This window comes from Chiloscyllium plagiosum, unplaced genomic scaffold (assembly GCF_037043375.1).
Source record: "Chiloscyllium plagiosum isolate Xiang-an unplaced genomic scaffold, Cpla_swu_hap1 HiC_scaffold_30, whole genome shotgun sequence".
Taxonomy (NCBI): Eukaryota; Metazoa; Chordata; class Chondrichthyes; order Orectolobiformes; family Hemiscylliidae; genus Chiloscyllium; species Chiloscyllium plagiosum.
Window position 1 is genome coordinate 60,235,364 of NW_028270168.1, and position 21,013 is coordinate 60,256,376.

At 51.3% G+C, this 21,013-nt stretch overlaps 1 non-coding gene and 1 pseudogene across 1 annotated transcript; both read right to left on the reverse strand.

The window, feature by feature from the left end:
* Window positions 1-41: 41 nt before the first annotated feature.
* LOC148142220 (U2 spliceosomal RNA) lies at window positions 42-225 on the reverse strand. Its single transcript, XR_015752221.1, has one exon. It is a non-coding gene; the product is annotated as a U2 spliceosomal RNA (small nuclear RNA).
* Window positions 226-15,225: 15,000 nt separating this feature from the next.
* Window positions 15,226-15,399, reverse strand: LOC148142221 (U2 spliceosomal RNA; annotated as a pseudogene).
* Between the last annotated feature and the right edge of the window lie 5,614 nt (window positions 15,400-21,013).

A 21,013-nucleotide genomic window follows, 5' to 3' on the forward strand; every position in this document is an offset into this window, starting at 1 on the left:
GCCTGAGTTATAAACATGAAGCTGTTTTTAGATTTATAGATGAGGGGTGCACCGTTCCCGGAGGTACTGCAATACCAGGTCGATGCGTGGAGTGGACGGAGCAAGCCCCTATTCCATCTCCCTGCTCCAAAAATCAATTTAATATATGGTCCCCAGATAAGGGACGTATCAGATATTAAACTGATAAGAACAGATTTTTTTTTTTTTTTTATTTCAAAAATATACTTTATTCATATATATTTAATCTATACAATTGGACATGTCATCATTCTGTGAACATTCCATTTCTTTACGTATCGAAACAGAGTAATCATTCATATTCACAGGTTAGTGCGATTACATTGAGCTCAGACGCCAGCGGAGCCCAAATGACTGCGTGGGCCCCCTGTTCTTCATTAGGCAGGCAGATGTTAGACGGTGGTCTTTCCCCACCGCGCCTTGGCGGCAGCTGCCCCAAGCTTCAGCGCGTCCCTCAACACGTAGTCCTGGACCATGGAATGTGCCAGTCTGCAACACTCAGTCGGGGTCAACTCCTTCAGCTGGAAGATCAACAGGTTTCGGACCACCCAGAGAGCGTCCTTCACCGAGTTGATGATCCTCCAGGCGCAGTTGATGTTCGTCTCGGTGTGCGTCCCGGGGAACAGGCCGTAGAGCACGGAGTCCCGCGTCACGGCGCTGCTCGGGACGAACCTCGACAAACACCACTGCATTCCTCTCCAGACTTCCTCTGCATAGGCACATTCCAGAAGGAGGTGTGTGACAGTCTCGTCCCCCCCGCAGCCGCTTCGAGGGCAGCGTGCGGTGCGGCAGAGAGTCCGGGCGTGCATAAATGATCTCACAGGCAGAGCCCTTCTCACCACCAGCCAAGCCATGTCTTGGTGCTTGTTGGAAAGTTCTGGCGATGAGGCATTCTGCCAAATGGCTTTGACAGTCTGCTCAGGGAACCGCTCGACAGGATCCGCCCTCTCCTTTTCCCGAAGGGTCTCAAGGACACTACGTGCTGACCACTTCCTGATGGACTTGTGGTCAAAGGTGTTTTTCTTGATAAATTTCTCCACGAAGGACAGGTGATACGGAACGGTCCAACTACTCGGAGCGTTCCGCGGCAGCGAGGCCAGGCCCATCCTTCGCAACACCGGGGACAGGTAGAACCTCAGTACGTAGTGACACTTGGTGTTTGCGTACCGGGGATCCACGCACAGCTTGATGCAGCCACACACAAAGGTGGCCATCAGGGTGAGGGTGGCATTGGGTGTGTTTTTTCCCCCATTGCACCGGTCTTTGTACATTACATCTCTTCGGACCCGGTCCATCTTTGATCTCCACACGAAGTGGAAGATGGCCCGGGTGACTGCGGCGGCACAGGTTCTGGGGATAGGCCAGATCTGTGCCACGTATAACAATACTGAGAGTACCTCACACCTGATGACCAGGTTCTTACCCGCGATGGAGAGCGACCGTTGCTCCCATCTGCCCAGTTTCTGTCTCACCTTCCTGATCCGCTCCTCCCAGGTCTTGGTGCACGCCCCAGCCCCCCCGAACCAAATACCCAGCACCTTCAGGTGGTCAGTCCTGACGGTGAAGGGGATCGAGGATTGGTCGGCCCAGTTCCCGAAGAGCATGGCCTCGCTCTTGCCTCGGTTTACCTTGGCCCCCGAGGCCCGTTCGAACTGGTCACAGATGCACATGAGTCTGTGCACGGACAGCGGATCCGAGCAGAAAACGGCGACGTCATCCATGTACAGGGAGGCCTTAACCTGCAGGCCCCCGCTGCCAGGAATAGTCACCCCTCTCAGGCTCGCATCCTTCCTGATGGACTCGGCAAATGGCTCTATGCAACACACAAACAAGGCAGGAGAGAGAGGGCAGCCCTGCCTGACTCCAGATCTGACTGGGAAGCTATCTGATTCCCACCCATTGATTGAGACTGCACTGACAATGTTGGTGTAGAGCAGTCTGATCCAATTAGCGATTCCCTCCCCGAAACCCATTTTGGAGAGGACATCCCTCATATATGTATGCGATATCCTGTCAAAGGCTTTCTCCTGGTCCAGGCTGATGAGGCAGGTGTCCACCCCCCTGTCCTGCACGTAGGCGATCGTATCCCTGAGGAGTGCGAGACTCTCAGCGATCTTCCTGCCCGGTACAGCACAGGTTTGGTCAGGGTGAATCACCGATCCCAGAGCAGACCTGACCCGGTTGGCGATGACCTTTGACAAGATTTTGTAGTCTGTGTTTAACAGTGAGATCGGTCTCCAATTTCTAATTTCTTCCCTCTCCCCCTTCTGCTTGTAGATGAGGGTGATGATGCCTTTCCTCATGGATTCACTCATGGTACCTGCCAGAAGCATACTGACATACACCTCCAGCAGGTCCCGGCCAATCAAGTCCCAAAGAGCGGAATAGAGCTCGACCGGTAAGCCGTCGCTTCCGGGAGTTTTATTCTTTTCGAAGGACTCGAGGGCCTTGGTCAGCTCATCCAGAGATAGCGGCTGGTCCAGCCTCTCTCGTGTTCCGTCGTCTAGGACCTCCGTGATAGAGGACAGGAACGACTGTGAGGCCGCGCTGTCGGTTGGCTTCGAGTCATACAGACTGGCATAGAAGGATTTGCTGATCCTCATGATGTCAGCCTGAGATGACGTTACCGAGCCATCTTCTTCCTTCAGGCTGCTGAGCACGGAGCTCTCTTTGTGCACCTTCTGGAAGAAGAAACGTGAGCACGTCTCGTCCTGCTCCACCGAGCGGACCCTGGACCGGAAGATTATCTTGGAGGCCTCCGAGGCAAAGAGCGAGGCTTGCTGGCCCTTCACCTCCTTGAGGTCCTCCGTGACATCGACCCCCAACGTCTGCAGCAGGAGCAGGTTCTGCATACTTTCCTGGAGCTGGGACAGTTTTCCCCGTCTCTCTCTCGCCTCCTGAACACCTTTGAGGATGAAGAACCTCCTGATGTTCCCTTTTACTGTTTCCCACCAGTCTGCTGGAGACTCAAAGAGGGACTTCACGGTTCTCCAACCTGCGTAATCCCTCTTGAGCTCCTCAATGTTTCCCGGGGTCAACAGCTTGGTGTTCAGTTTCCACGTTCCCTTACCAGCCCGCTGCTCGTCCTGTAGGTGACAGTCGGCCAGCAGGAGGCAGTGGTCAGAGAAGAACACCGGCTTGACGTCGGTGGATCTGACCGAGAACGTTCGGGACACAAACAGGTAATCTATCCTTGAGCGGATAGACCCGTCTGCCCGTGACCATGTATATCTACGCTGCGCTCCGTCTGCAGGGGTGCTGAAGACGTCGTGCAGCTTGGCGTCTTTGACCGTGTCCATCAGGGCTCTGGACGTGGCGTCCAGTTTACTGTCCCCCCCGCCGGATCGTCCTTCTGCATCGATGATACAGTTGAAGTCTCCGGCCAGAATGACCGGCCTGGACGTAGCCAGCAACAGTGGAAGCTGCTGCAGGACGGCCAACCGTTCACTCTTACCCGCTGGGGCGTACACATTAATTAGTCTCACGGGAGCGTTTCTGTATGTAACATCAGCAACGAGGAGGCGCCCGCCCACCACCTCCTTAACCTCGGAGATGGTGAAGTTGCCTCCCCGTAACAGAATACCCAGGCCCGAGGAGCGGTTATCGTTGCCCCCCGACCACACTGACGGCCCATGGGCCCACAAGCTCGACCATCTCCTGTAACTGCTGAGGTGTGGTATCCCACACTCCTGCAGAAACAGGACATCAGCTTTCACGTTGGCCAGGAAGGCCAGAGTTGAAACACATCGCGCAGCAGATTTTATGCTGCGCACATTGATGGTTGCAATTTTAAACCCCATTTTGTTAACAGGTTGTAAGGTTACCCATGTCCGATTGCTGCTGGTCCTGCCCCTCTGGGGTAGCTGTCTGCATCCCCATGCAGTACGCAAACTGCTGGACCCTCGCAGGGCTGAGGTAGCTGTCCAGTTCCTCACTCGGCCCATTTGCCCGCTCCGGTGTCATCGGGCCGAGACCAGGGTCCACGCTGTCTGTTTCTATGTCTGACAGCGGGGCTGTCAGAGGGTCGCTGCTCCCAGTCACCTGGAGCTGTGTGGCGGTGGGACACTCCTGGCTTTCACCTGGTGGGGGGTGGTGGTTTCCCATTTCCTCAGGAGGCTCGTCCCTTGGTTGGCAGTTGCTGCTCTCCTTTCTCCTCGCAGCGCTCTGCCTCTTCTTTTGGTGACGGCTCTCCTTTCTTCCGTCCTCACCCTCTGAAGAGCTGTCCGTATCTTCCACCTGCAGCTGCCTTTTCCCCTTTTTCTGGGAGGTCTTGGTGACCGGGTGGGTTTTCCTCTTCCTGTTTTTCACCACGGTCCATTCCTCTGCCTCCTTCTTTCCCTTCTCCGCCTCCTCCTCCTGTCCTGTTGGAGCTTCGCTCGGCAGCTGTACCTCTCCAGTAGCTGTCATCTGCTCTGCTCCGGCCTGTCCTTCCTGTCGCGTGCCTCCTGCCACCATTCCCTTGCCGGTTTGCGGTGCCTTGCTGTCCTTTTGTGGCCCGCCTCCGGCCATCTGCGCGTAGGTGGCGGCCCCTCGTCTTGGGCAGGCCCTGTACACGTGGCCCGCCTCCCCGCACAGATTGCAGTTCTTTTCCTCCTTGCAGTCTTTGGTCGGGTGGCCCTCCTTCTTGCAATTGCGACAGATCGTGACCTTGCAGTCCGCCGCCATGTGGCCTGACCTCCCACAGGTTCGGCACACTTTCGGCTGCCCTGCATAAGTCAGGTACCCTCTGCTCCCTCCGATAGCAAAGCTGGAGGGTGGGTGGAGGATATTCCCGCTGGCGTCCGCCCTCAGGGTTACCTTGACCTGTCGTTTGCTGGTCCAGATCCCGAAAGGGTCAACCACATCGGTGCTTTGACCCTCGACCTGCACATATCTTCCCAGGAACGTCAGGACATCAGTTGCTGGCACGTAGGGGTTGTACATGTGGATAGTAACAACCCTGCTCCTCTGTGCAGGAAGCACACACAAGGGGACCGCCGACAAGATGGAGAACAGCGGCTCCCCTTCCTTCTCCTTGAAGACCTTCAGGAGCTGCTCACATTGCTTCACGCTCCTGAAGGTGACATCGAAGTAGCCTGCCCCAGGGAAATCCTGCAGGCAGTACACGTCTGCTGCGGCGAATCCACAGCACTCGAACAACACCTTCTTGACGAACACCGTCCGATCGACTGGTGTCCGCTCCTCCACCTTCTTAACAGACACCCGGACGGTGTTTCGAACCCCCTGCCCAGGGCTGCGCACAGCTGTTGAGGCCATAGCTCTGAGGTTGGCTGGTCCCTGAATTGGTGTTAGGCCGAAGCCAGCATGAAGATCCACCAATAGCAGGTCAGCACAACCAAACGATCCTCCAACACCCAATCACGATCCAGCGATGATCTCCACTAGCTCTGATGACTCGCAACTCGACCCCTGTCCTGATAAGAACAGACACTTGATCTTAGCCAAAAGGCCGAGAAGCGATAACTACAATACCGCGGACTGCCTCAAGTCCCATTTGTCCTCCATGTTTTCAATCAGCTTGATTCTGTTCAAAGACTTGTAGATCACTGCTGACAGTTTCCCTGTCGCCGTAGTCCTCCCAGGATTTCTAACGAGAGCAGCAGGTCCGTTTACAGCAGTTGCTTTTTTTCCCCTGTCAGTGAACCACTGTCTCATGGTCATGTAGAGATCGTCAGTATCTCACCAATCAAGTGGGTCAGGGCTAAGCTTACGTGACTTCTCACGTGACCAGCACAGCGTTTTTGAGGAGGCGGTAACCAACTGCAGAACTGCACGCATTGAATGATACATTCAGCCTGTCATGTCTGCATCAGCTCTCTGCACGAGCAACTTCCCCAGTCCCACTCGCCCTGCAGCAAATATTCTCTCTTCAGATAAGTATCCGACCCTCCGACCAAAGTCACCATTGAATCTGCCTCCAGCACCCTCTCTCTCAGGCAGTGCACTGCATATTCTCACCACTCGCTGAAGATGCTTGGGCCTAGGACGCTACCTCGATGAAACGTGACACGTAGAGAAGAAAGCAATAGATTCAGCCGAGCCCTCCATGTCTTTGATGTGTGTGGATGTGCCTGCAGTTAGAACATTGCACAGTACAGGCCCTTCGGCCCACGATGTCGTGCCGAGCAGTTTTCTTAATCTAAGATCAACCTAACCTACACACCCCTCAATTTACTGCCGTCCAGCGTGTGCTCGCCGAGCAGTAGCTTAAATGTCCCTGACAGTTTGTGGGAGATTAGAAATGCAGTTAGAGATGTTGTTTTTGCAGATGGGTGACGGGGTGTTGTGGGGGGAGGGGAAGGGGAACATTACACAAACGGTCGCGGGATTCTTGCAGCATACCTAAGGCTAAGATTTTAACGAATATAGAGGTTTTTGTTTAAGAAATAGTTGTAAACTAAGAAATAACTTTAAAGTGTTGTAGCTGACCACAAAAGTAGCAGTAGGGGCATTTCACAATAAGCTTATAGTATGAGAAGGGGAACTGGATAAAATAGCAGACAGGCTGTAACAGACAAGGACAAGGACAGCAGGGTAGTCAGATAAGGAAAATTAGAGAAAAACGAGTGAGGTAATCGGCTTATGATAGGATGGGAAAAGGGAGGCGTGATTCCGCAACTTGCAAACTGAATAAGAATGCTTACATGTTTTGTTTTCGCGCGCTTTTGCTAGCCTGATTGCTTGAGCAAAACGCCTGTTCTTGCAAGGCCGTAAAGAATTAAATGTTCTTGTTTCCAAGGCTTTGTCTCAGGCTGAATTGTGAGTGAGTTTTGTTTCTCACAGTTGCCGAAGGGCCTGTTGTTGCGCTGCTCTGTTCGACGTTCTAAAAATCTCAGCTGTTACCAATGTGAAAAATCCCTGCCTCCCCACAAGGCAAATGATTGGAGCAGGTTCGAATTCTGACCGAAAAATCTCACTGTCAGGAAATCTCGGCTCGCTCACCTTTACGAACAGTACCTCTTACAGACTAATCCATCTTGTCTTGGAAAGTGTGAACTCCCATCCCCCAACCCACCTCGTGCAAATGAATAGCACGACGGGGCGGGGATGTGAAGATCAATTTACAGCAAATCAGCCTTTATTGGTTCGGCTCCAAACATTCCAATTCGGTCTGCTTCCTTAGAATTGCAAATCAAGATTCAAGAGTGCTAATTGCAGCGCTAACAGCAAGCTAATGGTTTGATAGTGGCTGTGCAATCAAAAAGCAAGGTCTAAAATGCAAAATAAAGCAAAACACCCAGTAAGCAAAACCTCAGCATCTGTGGGGAAAAAGCAGAATTAACGCTTTTTCGAGTCCAGTGACCCTTCTCCCGAAGGGTGCAGCGAGTTCTGTTTTCGTCTAGACATTACAACCTGCAGCACCACGCGTGGAGTCAGTGATCAACTGCACCTTCACTCTATTGGTAGCCACTGAGCACGTACATCGATGCTTGCATCAGGACGAGACGAAACCTGAACCAAACGGACGGAGGCTCCGAAGCTCTCTGCCACCCTCTCACCTTCAATGCGCACTTGGATCCATCCGGCTGCTCCGCATCAGGAAGCATCAATGGGGCGGCCTCAATCAACAGATGGGAATCAGAAAGCTTCCCCACACAGTCACACAGTACAGAAGAGGCCCTTTGGCCCTCCGAGTCCGCACTGACAAAGCTACTCTAAGTCTGCTCTAGTCCCACTTTCCAGCACTTGGTCCGTAGCCAGGAAAGGTTATGACATTTCCAGTGCTCATCCAAGTAGTTTTTCAAGGTTTTGAGGTTCCCCGCCTCGCTACCCTCCCAAGCAGTGCATTCCAGACCGCCGCCACCCTCTGGGAAACAACTGCTTTCTGTCATGACCGCAAGACCACGGAAGGTCTGACGGCCCATAAGACGTAGGAGCAGAATCGGGCCATTCGGCCCACGCTCCGCCATTCGGTCGTGGCTCACAGGTTTCTCAACCCCGATTCTCCTGCCCTCTCCCCACAACCCTTGATCCCCTTATAATCAAGAACCTCTCTATCTCTGTCTTAAATGCAACCTCATCTCAGCCTGAAGGGACGACCCTTCACCCTGAGGCTGTACTTCCAGGTCCTCGTCTCGCCTACTAGTGGGATCATCGGGTTCAATTCCCGCCTCAGGCGACTGACTGTGTGGAGTTTGCACGTTCTCCCCGTGCCTGCGTGGGTTTCCTCCGGGTGCTCCGGTTTCCTCCCACAGTCCAAAGATGTGCAGGTCAGGTGAATTGGCCATGCTAAATTGCCCGTAGTGTTAGGTAAGGGGCAAATGTAGGGGTATGGGTGGGTTGCGCTTCGGCGGGTCGGTGTGGACTTGTTGGGTCGAAGGGCCTGTTTCCACACTGTAATGTAATGTAATCTAATCTAATCTTCTTCACATCCACTCTGACCAGGCCTCCCAGTAGCCTGTAAGGTTCAGTCAGATCCCGCCTTACCTTTCGAAACACCATCGGGTATAGACCCAGAGACCTCGTGTGACAAACCCTTCAGCCCCAGGGGGAACACGCTTGTAAACCTTCTCTAGACTCCCTCCAACACCAGCGCATCCCTTCCTTTGGTACAGGGCACAAAACTGCTCCCGATATTCCACCTGTGGTCAGACCAGAGTCTGATGCAGCCTCAGCAGCACGTCTCTGCTCCTTTTTTCTCGCCCGCTTGAAATGAATGCCGACACTGCATTTGCCTTCCGAACCATCGGATGAACCTGCATGTTAATCATGAAACAACCTGGAACTAAGACTCCCAAGACCCTCAGCGCTTCAGATTTGCAAAGCCTTTCCCTCGTTCAGAAAATCGTCTACCCGATTGTTCTTGCTACCAAAGTGCAAAACCGCACACTTGGTCACTTCTTTCCCCACTCGCCCTTCATCTCCACGCCCTTCTGCAGCCTGCCCGTTTCCTCAAAACTACCTGTCCCTCTCGCTATCTTTGTGCCATCTGCAAACTCAGCAAAAATGCCCGCCGTGGCCCTCATTATCGTCGACACCCCAATAAGGTCCCTGTCACAGCCCCGTCTACAAGGTATTTGCAGAAATTCACCAAAGTTATACACGTGGCCGGAGACTTTGGCACGTCGGGTCGATAACACAGGGCCCAGCGAGCCTGTGCCGATTCCTACTCCTTGTTTGGACGTGCTACTTGTTGCCCAGACGTGGTTTCAGTCCCGCCGTTCCGCCTCCCGTTCACGTGTCTAACAAGGTGAGCCTTAAACATAGAACATAGAAGAATACAGCGCAGTACAGGCCCTTCGGCCCTCGATGTTGCGCCGATCCAAGCCCACCTAACCTACACTAGCCCACTATCCTCCATATGCCTATCCAATGCCTGCTTAAATGCCCATAATGAGGGAGAGTCCACCACTGCTACTGGCAGGGCATTCCATGAACTCACGACTCGCTGAGTAAAGAACCTACCCCTAACATCTGTCCTATACCTACCCCCCCTTAATTTAAAGCTATGCCCCCTTGGAAAAAGATTCTCACTGTCGACCCTATCTAAACCCCTAATCATCTTGTACACCTCTATCAAGTCACCCCTAAACCTTCTTTTCTCCAATGAAAACAACCCCAAGTGCCTCAGCCTTTCCTCATATGATCTTTCTACCATACCAGGCAACATCCTGGTAAACCTCCTCTGCACCCGTTCCAGTGCCTCCACATCCTTCCTATAGTATGGCGACCAAAACTGCACACAATACTCCAGATGCGGACGCACCAGAGTCTTATACAACTGCAACATGACCTCAGTACTCCGGAACTCAATTCCTCTACCAATAAAAGCCAGTACGCCATATGCCTTCTTCACCGCACTATTTACCTGGGTGGCAACTTTCAAAGATCTGTGTACATGGACACCAAGATCCCTCTGCTCATCCACACTACCAAGTATCCGTCCATTAGCCCAGTACCCCATCTTTTTATTACTCTTACCAAAGTGAATCACCTCACACTTAGCTACATTGAATGCCATTTGCCACCTTTCTGCCCAGTTCTGCAGCTTATCTATATCCCGCTGTAACCTGCCACATCCTTCCTCACTGTCTACAACTCCTCCGACTTTCGTATCATCCGCAAACTTGCTCACCCAACCTTCTAACCCCTCCTCCAGGTCATTTATAAAAATGACAAACAGCAATGGTCCCAAAACAGATCCTTGCGGAACACCGCTAGTGACGGCACTCCAAGATGAACCTTTGCCATCAACTACTACCCTCTGTCTTCTTCCAGCCAGCCAACTCCTAATCCAAACCTCCAACTCACCCTCAATGCCATACCTCCGTGTTTTTTGCAGTAGTCCACCATGAGGAACCTTATCAAACGCCTTACTAAAATCCATATACACCACATCTACCGCTTTCCCCTCGTTCACCTCCTTAGTCACCTTCTCAAAGAATTCAATAAGGTTTGTGAGGCACGACCTGCCCTTCACAAAACCATGCTGACTATCCTTGATCACATTATTCCTATCCAGATGTTCATAAATCCTATCCCTTAGAATTCTCTCTAAGATTTTGCCCACAACAGAAGTGAGACTCACCAGCCAATAGTTACTAGGGTTATCCCTACTCCCCTTCTTGAACAAGGGAACCACATTTGCTAGCCTCCAATCTTCTGGCACTACTCCTGTAGACAACGAGGACATAAAAATCAAGGCCAATGGCTCTGCAATCTCCTCCCTTGCTTCCCGGAGAATCCTAGGATAAATGCCATCAGGCCCAGGGGACCTATCTATTTTCACCCTTTCCAGAATTTCCAACACCTCTTCTCTACATACCTCAAAGCCATCCATTCTACTTAATTGTGACTCAGTACTCACATTGACAACAATGTCCTGTTCCTGATTGAATACTGACGAAAAGTATTCATTCAATGTCTCCCCAATCTCTTCAGCCTCCACACGCAACTTCCCACTACTATCCTTGACTGGACCTATTCCTACCCTAGTCATTCTTTTATTCCTGACATACCTATAGAAAGCCTTAGGGTTTTCCCTAATCCTACCAACTAAGGCCCTTTCATGTCCCCTCCTTGCTGCTCTTAGCTCTCTCTTCAGGTCCTTCCTGGCTACCGTATAACTCTCAATCGCCCCAATTGAACCTTCACGCCTCATCTTTACATAGGCCGCCCTCTTCCATTTAACAAGGGATTCCAATTCCTTATTAAACCACGGCTCCCTCACACGACCCTTTCCTCCCTGCCTGACGGGTACATACTTATCAAGGACACTCAATAGTTGCTCCTTGAACAAGCTCCACATATCAGTTACGCCCTTGTCTTGAAGCTTACTTTTCCAAGCCACACATCCTAAGTCATGCCTCACCGCATCATAATTTCCCTGCCCCCAGCTATAACTCTTGCCCTGTAGTGCACACTTATCCCTCTCCATCGCTAGAGTAAAAGTCACCGAATTGTGGTCACTGTCCCCAAAGTGCTCACCTACCTCTAATTCTAACACCTGGCCTGGTTCGTTACCCAGAACCAAATCCAGTATGGCCTCACCTCTTGTTGGCCTATCTACATATTGTGTCAGGAAACCCTCCTGCACACATTGGACAAACACTGACCCATCTAACGAACTTGAGCTATAGCTTTCCCAATCAATATCAGGAAAGTTAAAGTCCCCCATAACAACCACCCTATTACTTTCACTCTTCTCTTGAATCATCCTCGCAATCCTTTCTTCTACGTTTCTAGGACTATTAGGAGGCCTGTAAAAAATTACTAACAGGGTGAGCTCACCTTTCCTATTCCTAACCTCAGCCCAAACTACCTCAGACGGCGAGTCTTCATCCATCGTCTTTTCCACAGCTGTAATACTATCTTTGACAAGCAATGCCACACCTCCCCCTCTTTTACCCCCACCTCTGACCCTACTAAAACATTTAAACCCTGGAACCTGCAACAGCCAATCCTGTCCCTGTTCTACCCATGTCTCCGTAATAGCCACAACATCGAAGTCCCAGGTACCAACCCACGCTGCAAGTTCCTAATGTACCAACCCACGTTCCTAATGTGCCTGCTTCCAGCGCTTCGACTGGCAACGCGTTCCAGGCACCCACCATCCTCTGTGTGAAAACCTTTCCCCGCACTTTTCCCTTCTCACTTTCCCCCTCTCACCGTGAACCTGTACCCACTGACTCGCCACCCCACCCTTTCGATGCCTCTCAGTATGCTGTCGACCACTATCAGGTCGCCCCTCAGCTTCCGTCTTTGCAGTGACGACAATCCAAGTTTATTCAACCTCTCCTCACAGCAGAAGCGCTCCAGGGCAGGCAACGTGCTGGTAAACCTTCTCTGCACCCTCTCCAAAGCATCCACGTCCTTCTGGTAGTGTGCCGAACAGCATTGCGCGCGATATCCCAATTGTAGCCTAACTGGAGTTTTGTACAGCTCTTTGTACAGATCATTTATTTACACGTCACAAACAACAAAGGTCCTAGCACTGAGCCCTGCGGGACGCCACTAGTTACTGATCTCCTTTCCGAAAAATGCGCCCCGAGTCGGTTTTGTATCCAGCTAGCCGACTCACCTCAGATCCCACGAGACTCTACCTTTTGTAGCAGCCTGCCGTAAGATGTGAAGCGATCCAGAAGAGATTACTGACGCAAAGGTGACTACACTTAAATGAAAGTGCTGGGAATGGCAACCGTGATGGAACTCGCAGCCAAGGAAGGTCAACACCTCACAAAATGGTGGCTGAGAGTTCACAAAATGGTGGCCCAGGGACAAGCACCAACGCAGACACAAAACTGCCACTGCTGTGGAAACACATGTCAGGCAGCAGCAAATTGCTGCTGGAAAGAAGCTGTGTGCAGAAACTGCAGCATTAAAAAAGAATATATTAAGTGGGTGCGCTCGGGGGAGAAAGTACCAATAACCTGCAGCGAAAGTACAGGAAGAAATCCTAAATGGTACAAAAAGGGCAAGAAGACAAAAGCCCAGGCGCACAAACCAATGAGGTGTTGTTGTTACAGATACTGGCGATAGCTGCCGACGCCCCGGTCGCTCCCTTACTGAACGGCAAACCGGTAAGAATGGAGGTGGACACCGGTTTCATTGATACGGCTGAGTCACGTTGCGCTGCAACCTTCAGAAACTGAGCGAGGAACACACACAGGTGCTTTCACGGTGGGAACGTTCAGTTATACGGTCAGTCTGAAGACACAGCCTGCGCGTCAACAAAGGAAATCTTAGAGCTTTATGGGCAAGAATGTGGTTGGACAGAATCAAACTCAACTGGGCCGAAGGCAATCACTTGTCAAGATTCTGAGAGTGACTGATCAAGAATTCTAAAGAAGCACGCTATTGTTTTCAATGGGATAGAGAAGCAGGACGCCGGGAGCCTTTGATAAGGTTCCACGTGGTAGGCTGTTGGAGAAAATGCAGAGGCATGGAACTGAGGGTGATTTAGCAGCTTGGCTTAGAAACTGGCTTTCTGAAAGAAGGCAGCGGGTGGTGGTTGATGGAAAATATTCAGCCTGGAGTCCGGTTACTAGTGGTGTGCCACAAGGGTCTGTTTTGGGACCACTGCTGTTTGTCATTTTTATAAATGACTTAGATGCAGGCATAACATAGGTGGATGGATTAGTAAATTTGCAGACGACGCTAAAGTCGGTGGAGTGGTGGTCAGTGTGGAAGAATGTTACAGGTTGCAGGGGGACTTGGATAAACTGCAGAATTGGGCTGAGAGGTGGCAAATGGAGTTCAATGCAGCTAAATGTGAGGTGATGCACTTTGGGAAGAATAACAGGAAGGCAGAGTACTGGGTCGATGGAAAGATTCTTGGTAGTGTGGATGTGCAGAGGGATCTTGGAGTCCCATGTACATAGATCCCTGAAAGTTGCCACCCAAGTGGATAGTGCTGTTAAGAAGGCTGTTAGGTTTCATTCGTAGAGGGATTGAGTGCCGGAGCCGCAATATCATGCTGCAACAGTTCACCTGCTGCTGTGTGCTAGGCGGTTTCCTTTCCCTTTGCTCAACGACCTATTTGCTGAACTAGCCGGAGGTCAGCTTTTCAGTAAAACTGAGCCCGGTAAACCCTACCTCCAGATGAGTGTAGATCCTGAGTTTAAATGAATGAGACACAATCTTATTGAAACATATTGGATTCTTACGTGGCTCGACAGGGTAAATGCTGAGAGGACATTTTCCCTCATGGGAGTGTCTAGAACTGAACAGAATAAAGAGGCACCAATTTAAGAGTGAGATCAGGAGAAACGTCTTCTCTCAGAGGGTTGTGAGTCTTTGGAATTTGTTGTCACAGACAGCTGGCACACGCTGCTTGTGTGAGACTGACTTTGCTGCCTCAGCCAGAACTGGCAGCATTCTAAGTGCAAAAGAAGGCAAGGGGGTGTTGTGCCAGTCCCTGCGTACACAGCCCAGGTGCCGGATAATCTGCAGTGCTCCTACCTGCCTTATTATCTTTCCAGGCCAGTTCCGGTCAGCAAACATTGGTTTGTTTGTTCTACGTTTTCTCACGTGCTGTTGTCGAGTTAGTGCTGTCTCTTTGCTTTTCCCAGTGAGAATTGACTCTCTGAGTAACCTGCCTCTGACTCAGTCATTCGTGATAGCACACACGATTCTGTCGCGGCTCCGTGAATCGGAAAATGGCTGAAACTCACAGTCCTTTGCCTCGTTTTTCCGGTCAGTCACATACGTACCTATCGATTCCGCCTGCCCTTGCAGTCTGATGAAAAGCATGTGCCTTAAATACGTCCCGATGATTTTTGTCCTAGCTCACAGTGTTCTCGAAATCTCTCTTTCAAGTCATCAAAATCAAAACGACTGAACCCCGAGATAGCTTCATCCCCAGCAGCATGCAGCAACGTAGCACAGTTGACCTTCTCTTGTTTTTCTGAAATGTCGCTCGCGAGTATGAAAAGCTGGTGGGCAGCTACGGTTGCTGCGACTCCCAAATTCTGACACCATGTGGTGTGATCGGGGCCCGGCGTTGGCGGGAAGGTGCAGCACGCAGCAGGGGTCCGAGGGGATGACATTGAGAGCAAGTGTCAAGGTGCGCAAGAGACAGAGATGGCGAGAGAAGGATAGGGAGCGGGAGCTGAGCAGCCACCTTAGAACAGACGAGTTTGAATCGACTCACGCCCGGTTGGATGTGAGGTGTGAGAAATGAAGCACTTGGTACTCAAACCCATCCAGCAGACACAAAGCACCGAAAGCCTGAGTTATAAACATGAAGCTGTTTTTAGATTTATAGATGAGGGGTGCACCGTTCCCGGAGGTACTGCAATACCAGGTCGATGCGTGGAGTGGACGGAGCAAGCCCCTATTCCATCTCCCTGCTCCAAAAATCAATTTAATATATGGTCCCCAGATAAGGGACGTATCAGATATTAAACTGATAAGAACAGATTTTTTTTAATTTCAAAATATACTTTATTCATATAAATAAATCTTTGGTACTTGTACAATTTGTCATATCGTTCATACATATATACATTCCATGTCGTAAAGAACAGATTGAATTGCTCAAATTTACAGTTATCCTAAATACAGTTCCCTTCATTAACCATCCAGTCTCTTATTATTTAGCTGTGGCTTCAGCGGAACCCACCTACTGAGTGGGTGCCCTGTTATATGAGAGCAAAGGAAAACTTCTTTAACCCCCAGTTTATGGGGTTACCCTTGTCCATTTGACTGTCCTGTCTCTGGGGTAGCTATCTGCATCCCCATGGTGTGCACGAACTGCTGGACCTTCTCTGGGCTGAGGTAGCTATCCAGGCCCTCACTGGGGTCCTTTACCTGCTCTGGTGTCATTGAGCCAAGGCAAGGGTCCGCACCGTCCAGTTCTGTGTCTGACAATGGGACTGTCAGAGGATCGCAGCTCTCAGTTACCTGTAGTTGTGGGACAGTGGGTACCCCCTGGTTCTCACTGGGTGGAGGGTGGACTTCAGGGGGTCCGTTGTTTCCTGGCTGGGAGGAAATGCCCTCCTCTTTATCTACGGCGCTCTGTCTCTTCTTCTGGTGGTGATGATGTTCTTTGTGCCCGTCTTCCCCATCCGAAGTGCTGGCCGTCCCTCCCTCGTGCAGCTGTCTTTTCCCCCTTTGCTGGGAGGCTTTGTGGGCGTGGCCGGACTTTCTCTTCCTGTTTATAACCGGTATCCACTCCTCTGCCTGCTCGATTACCTCCTCCTCCTCCATTGCTTCCATCTGCCCAGCGAGAGCTAGGATTAGCTGCTGTGTCTCTCCACTGGCTGCCCCCTCCTCCACTCCAGCCTGTTCTTCTTTCTGGGTGCCACCAGACTCTGTTTCCCTGCTGTCTAGGTGGACGTTACTGGTCTTTGGGGGTCCACGGCTCGCCTTGCCACCTCCAGCCATCTGTGCGTAAGTGGGGCCCCCCCGTCTTGGGCAGGTCTTGTACACGTGGCCCGCCTCTCCGCACAGGTTGCAGCTCCTTTCTTCCTGACAGTCCTTAGTCAGGTGACCCTCCTGTTTGCAGTTCCTGCAGATGGTCACTTTGCAATCCGCCAGCACATGTCCCGACTTCCCGCAGGCTCGGCACACTTTTGGCTGCCCTGCATATGTCAGGTAGCCTCTGTTCCCTCCAATTGCGAAGCTCGAGGGTGGGTGAAGAATGTTCCCGTTGCCATCGACCCTCAGAGTCACTCTGACCTGCCGCTTACTGGTCCAGATCCCAAAGGGGTCGATCACGTCGGTGGCTTCTCCCTCAACTTGGACGTACCTTCCCAGGAAGGTCAGGACATCAGCCGCTGGAACATAGGGGTTGTACATATGGATTGTAACAACCCGACTCCTCTGTGCAGGAAGCACACACAAGGGGACCGCCGACAAGATGGAGAACAGCGGCTCCCCTTCCTTCTCCTTGAAGACCTTCAGGAGCTGTTCGCACTGCTTCACACTCCTGAAGGTCACATCAAAGTAGCCTGCCCCAGGGAAATCCTGCAGGCAGTACACGTCTGCTGCAGCGAACCCACAGCATCCTAGCAATACCTTCTTAATAAACAGGATGCGATCCACCGGTGTACGGCCCTCCACCTGCTTGACAGACACCCGGACGGTGTTTCGAACCCCCTGGCCAGGGCTGCGTGCAGCTGTTGAGGCCATAGCTCGGAGGTTGGCTGGTCCCTGAATTGGCGTTAGGCCGAAGCCAGCATGAAGATCCACCAATAGCAGGTCAGCACAACCAAACGATCCTCCAACGTCCAATCACGATCCAGCGATGATCTCCACTAGCTCTGATGACTCGCAACTCGACCCCCGTCCTGATAAGAACAGACACTTGATCTTAGCCAAAAGGCCGAGAAGCGATAACTACAATACCGCGGACTGCCTCAAGTCCCATTTGTCCTCCATGTTTTCAATCAGCTTGATTCTGTTCAAAGACTTGTAGATCACTGCTGACAGTTTCCCTGTCGCCGTAGTCCTCCCAGGATTTCTAACGAGAGCAGCAGGTCCGTTTACAGCAGTTGCTTTTTTTCCCCTGTCAGTGAACCACTGTCTCATGGTCATGTAGAGATCGTCAGTATCTCACCAATCAAGTGGGTCAGGGCTAAGCTTACGTGACTTCTCACGTGACCAGCACAGCGTTTTTGAGGAGGCGGTAACCAACTGCAGAACTGCACGCATTGAATGATACATTCAGCCTGTCATGTCTGCATCAGCTCTCTGCACGAGCAACTTCCCCAGTCCCACTCGCCCTGCAGCAAATATTCTCTCTTCAGATAAGTATCCGACCCTCCGACCAAAGTCACCATTGAATCTGCCTCCAGCACCCTCTCTCTCAGGCAGTGCACTGCATATTCTCACCACTCGCTGAAGATGCTTGGGCCTAGGACGCTACCTCGATGAAACGTGACACGTAGAGAAGAAAGCAATAGATTCAGCCGAGCCCTCCATGTCTTTGATGTGTGTGGATGTGCCTGCAGTTAGAACATTGCACAGTACAGGCCCTTCGGCCCACGATGTCGTGCCGAGCAGTTTTCTTAATCTAAGATCAACCTAACCTACACACCCCTCAATTTACTGCCGTCCAGCGTGTGCTCGCCGAGCAGTAGCTTAAATGTCCCTGACAGTTTGTGGGAGATTAGAAATGCAGTTAGAGATGTTGTTTTTGCAGATGGGTGACGGGGTGTTGTGGGGGGAGGGGAAGGGGAACATTACACAAACGGTCGCGGGATTCTTGCAGCATACCTAAGGCTAAGATTTTAACGAATATAGAGGTTTTTGTTTAAGAAATAGTTGTAAACTAAGAAATAACTTTAAAGTGTTGTAGCTGACCACAAAAGTAGCAGTAGGGGCATTTCACAATAAGCTTATAGTATGAGAAGGGGAACTGGATAAAATAGCAGACAGGCTGTAACAGACAAGGACAAGGACAGCAGGGTAGTCAGATAAGGAAAATTAGAGAAAAACGAGTGAGGTAATCGGCTTATGATAGGATGGGAAAAGGGAGGCGTGATTCCGCAACTTGCAAACTGAATAAGAATGCTTACATGTTTTGTTTTCGCGCGCTTTTGCTAGCCTGATTGCTTGAGCAAAACGCCTGTTCTTGCAAGGCCGTAAAGAATTAAATGTTCTTGTTTCCAAGGCTTTGTCTCAGGCTGAATTGTGAGTGAGTTTTGTTTCTCACAGTTGCCGAAGGGCCTGTTGTTGCGCTGCTCTGTTCGACGTTCTAAAAATCTCAGCTGTTACCAATGTGAAAAATCCCTGCCTCCCCACAAGGCAAATGATTGGAGCAGGTTCGAATTCTGACCGAAAAATCTCACTGTCAGGAAATCTCGGCTCGCTCACCTTTACGAACAGTACCTCTTACAGACTAATCCATCTTGTCTTGGAAAGTGTGAACTCCCATCCCCCAACCCACCTCGTGCAAATGAATAGCACGACGGGGCGGGGATGTGAAGATCAATTTACAGCAAATCAGCCTTTATTGGTTCGGCTCCAAACATTCCAATTCGGTCTGCTTCCTTAGAATTGCAAATCAAGATTCAAGAGTGCTAATTGCAGCGCTAACAGCAAGCTAATGGTTTGATAGTGGCTGTGCAATCAAAAAGCAAGGTCTAAAATGCAAAATAAAGCAAAACACCCAGTAAGCAAAACCTCAGCATCTGTGGGGAAAAAGCAGAATTAACGCTTTTTCGAGTCCAGTGACCATTCTCCCGAAGGGTGCAGCGAGTTCTGTTTTCGTCTAGACATTACAACCTGCAGCACCACGCGTGGAGTCAGTGATCAACTGCACCTTCACTCTATTGGTAGCCACTGAGCACGTACATCGATGCTTGCATCAGGACGAGACGAAACCTGAACCAAACGGACGGAGGCTCCGAAGCTCTCTGCCACCCTCTCACCTTCAATGCGCACTTGGATCCATCCGGCTGCTCCGCATCAGGAAGCATCAATGGGGCGGCCTCAATCAACAGATGGGAATCAGAAAGCTTCCCCACACAGTCACACAGTACAGAAGAGGCCCTTTGGCCCTCCGAGTCCGCACTGACAAAGCTACTCTAAGTCTGCTCTAGTCCCACTTTCCAGCACTTGGTCCGTAGCCAGGAAAGGTTATGACATTTCCAGTGCTCATCCAAGTAGTTTTTCAAGGTTTTGAGGTTCCCCGCCTCGCTACCCTCCCAAGCAGTGCATTCCAGACCGCCGCCACCCTCTGGGAAACAACTGCTTTCTGTCATGACCGCAAGACCACGGAAGGTCTGACGGCCCATAAGACGTAGGAGCAGAATCGGGCCATTCGGCCCACGCTCCGCCATTCGGTCGTGGCTCACAGGTTTCTCAACCCCGATTCTCCTGCCCTCTCCCCATAACCCTTGATCCCCTTATAATCAAGAACCTCTCTATCTCTGTCTTAAATGCAACCTCATCTCAGCCTGAAGGGACGACCCTTCACCCTGAGGCTGTACTTCCAGGTCCTCGTCTCGCCTACTAGTGGGATCATCGGGTTCAATTCCCGCCTCAGGCGACTGACTGTGTGGAGTTTGCACGTTCTCCCCGTGCCTGCGTGGGTTTCCTCCGGGTGCTCCGGTTTCCTCCCACAGTCCAAAGATGTGCAGGTCAGGTGAATTGGCCATGCTAAATTGCCCGTAGTGTTAGGTAAGGGGCAAATGTAGGGGTATGGGTGGGTTGCGCTTCGGCGGGTCGGTGTGGACTTGTTGGGTCGAAGGGCCTGTTTCCACACTGTAATGTAATGTAATCTAATCTAATCTTCTTCACATCCACTCTGACCAGGCCTCCCAGTAGCCTGTAAGGTTCAGTCAGATCCCGCCTTACCTTTCGAAACACCATCGGGTATAGACCCAGAGACCTCGTGTGACAAACCCTTCAGCCCCAGGGGGAACACGCTTGTAAACCTTCTCTAGACTCCCTCCAACACCAGCGCATCCCTTCCTTTGGTACAGGGCACAAAACTGCTCCCGATATTCCACCTGTGGTCAGACCAGAGTCTGATGCAGCCTCAGCAGCACGTCTCTGCTCCTTTTTTCTCGCCCGCTTGAAATGAATGCCGACACTGCATTTGCCTTCCGAACCATCGGATGAACCTGCATGTTAATCATGAAACAACCTGGAACTAAGACTCCCAAGACCCTCAGCGCTTCAGATTTGCAAAGCCTTTCCCTCGTTCAGAAAATCGTCTACCCGATTGTTCTTGCTACCAAAGTGCAAAACCGCACACTTGGTCACTTCTTTCCCCACTCGCCCTTCATCTCCACGCCCTTCTGCAGCCTGCCCGTTTCCTCAAAACTACCTGTCCCTCTCGCTATCTTTGTGCCATCTGCAAACTCAGCAAAAATGCCCGCCGTGGCCCTCATTATCGTCGACACCCCAATAAGGTCCCTGTCACAGCCCCGTCTACAAGGTATTTGCAGAAATTCACCAAAGTTATACACGTGGCCGGAGACTTTGGCACGTCGGGTCGATAACACAGGGCCCAGCGAGCCTGTGCCGATTCCTACTCCTTGTTTGGACGTGCTACTTGTTGCCCAGACGTGGTTTCAGTCCCGCCGTTCCGCCTCCCGTTCAC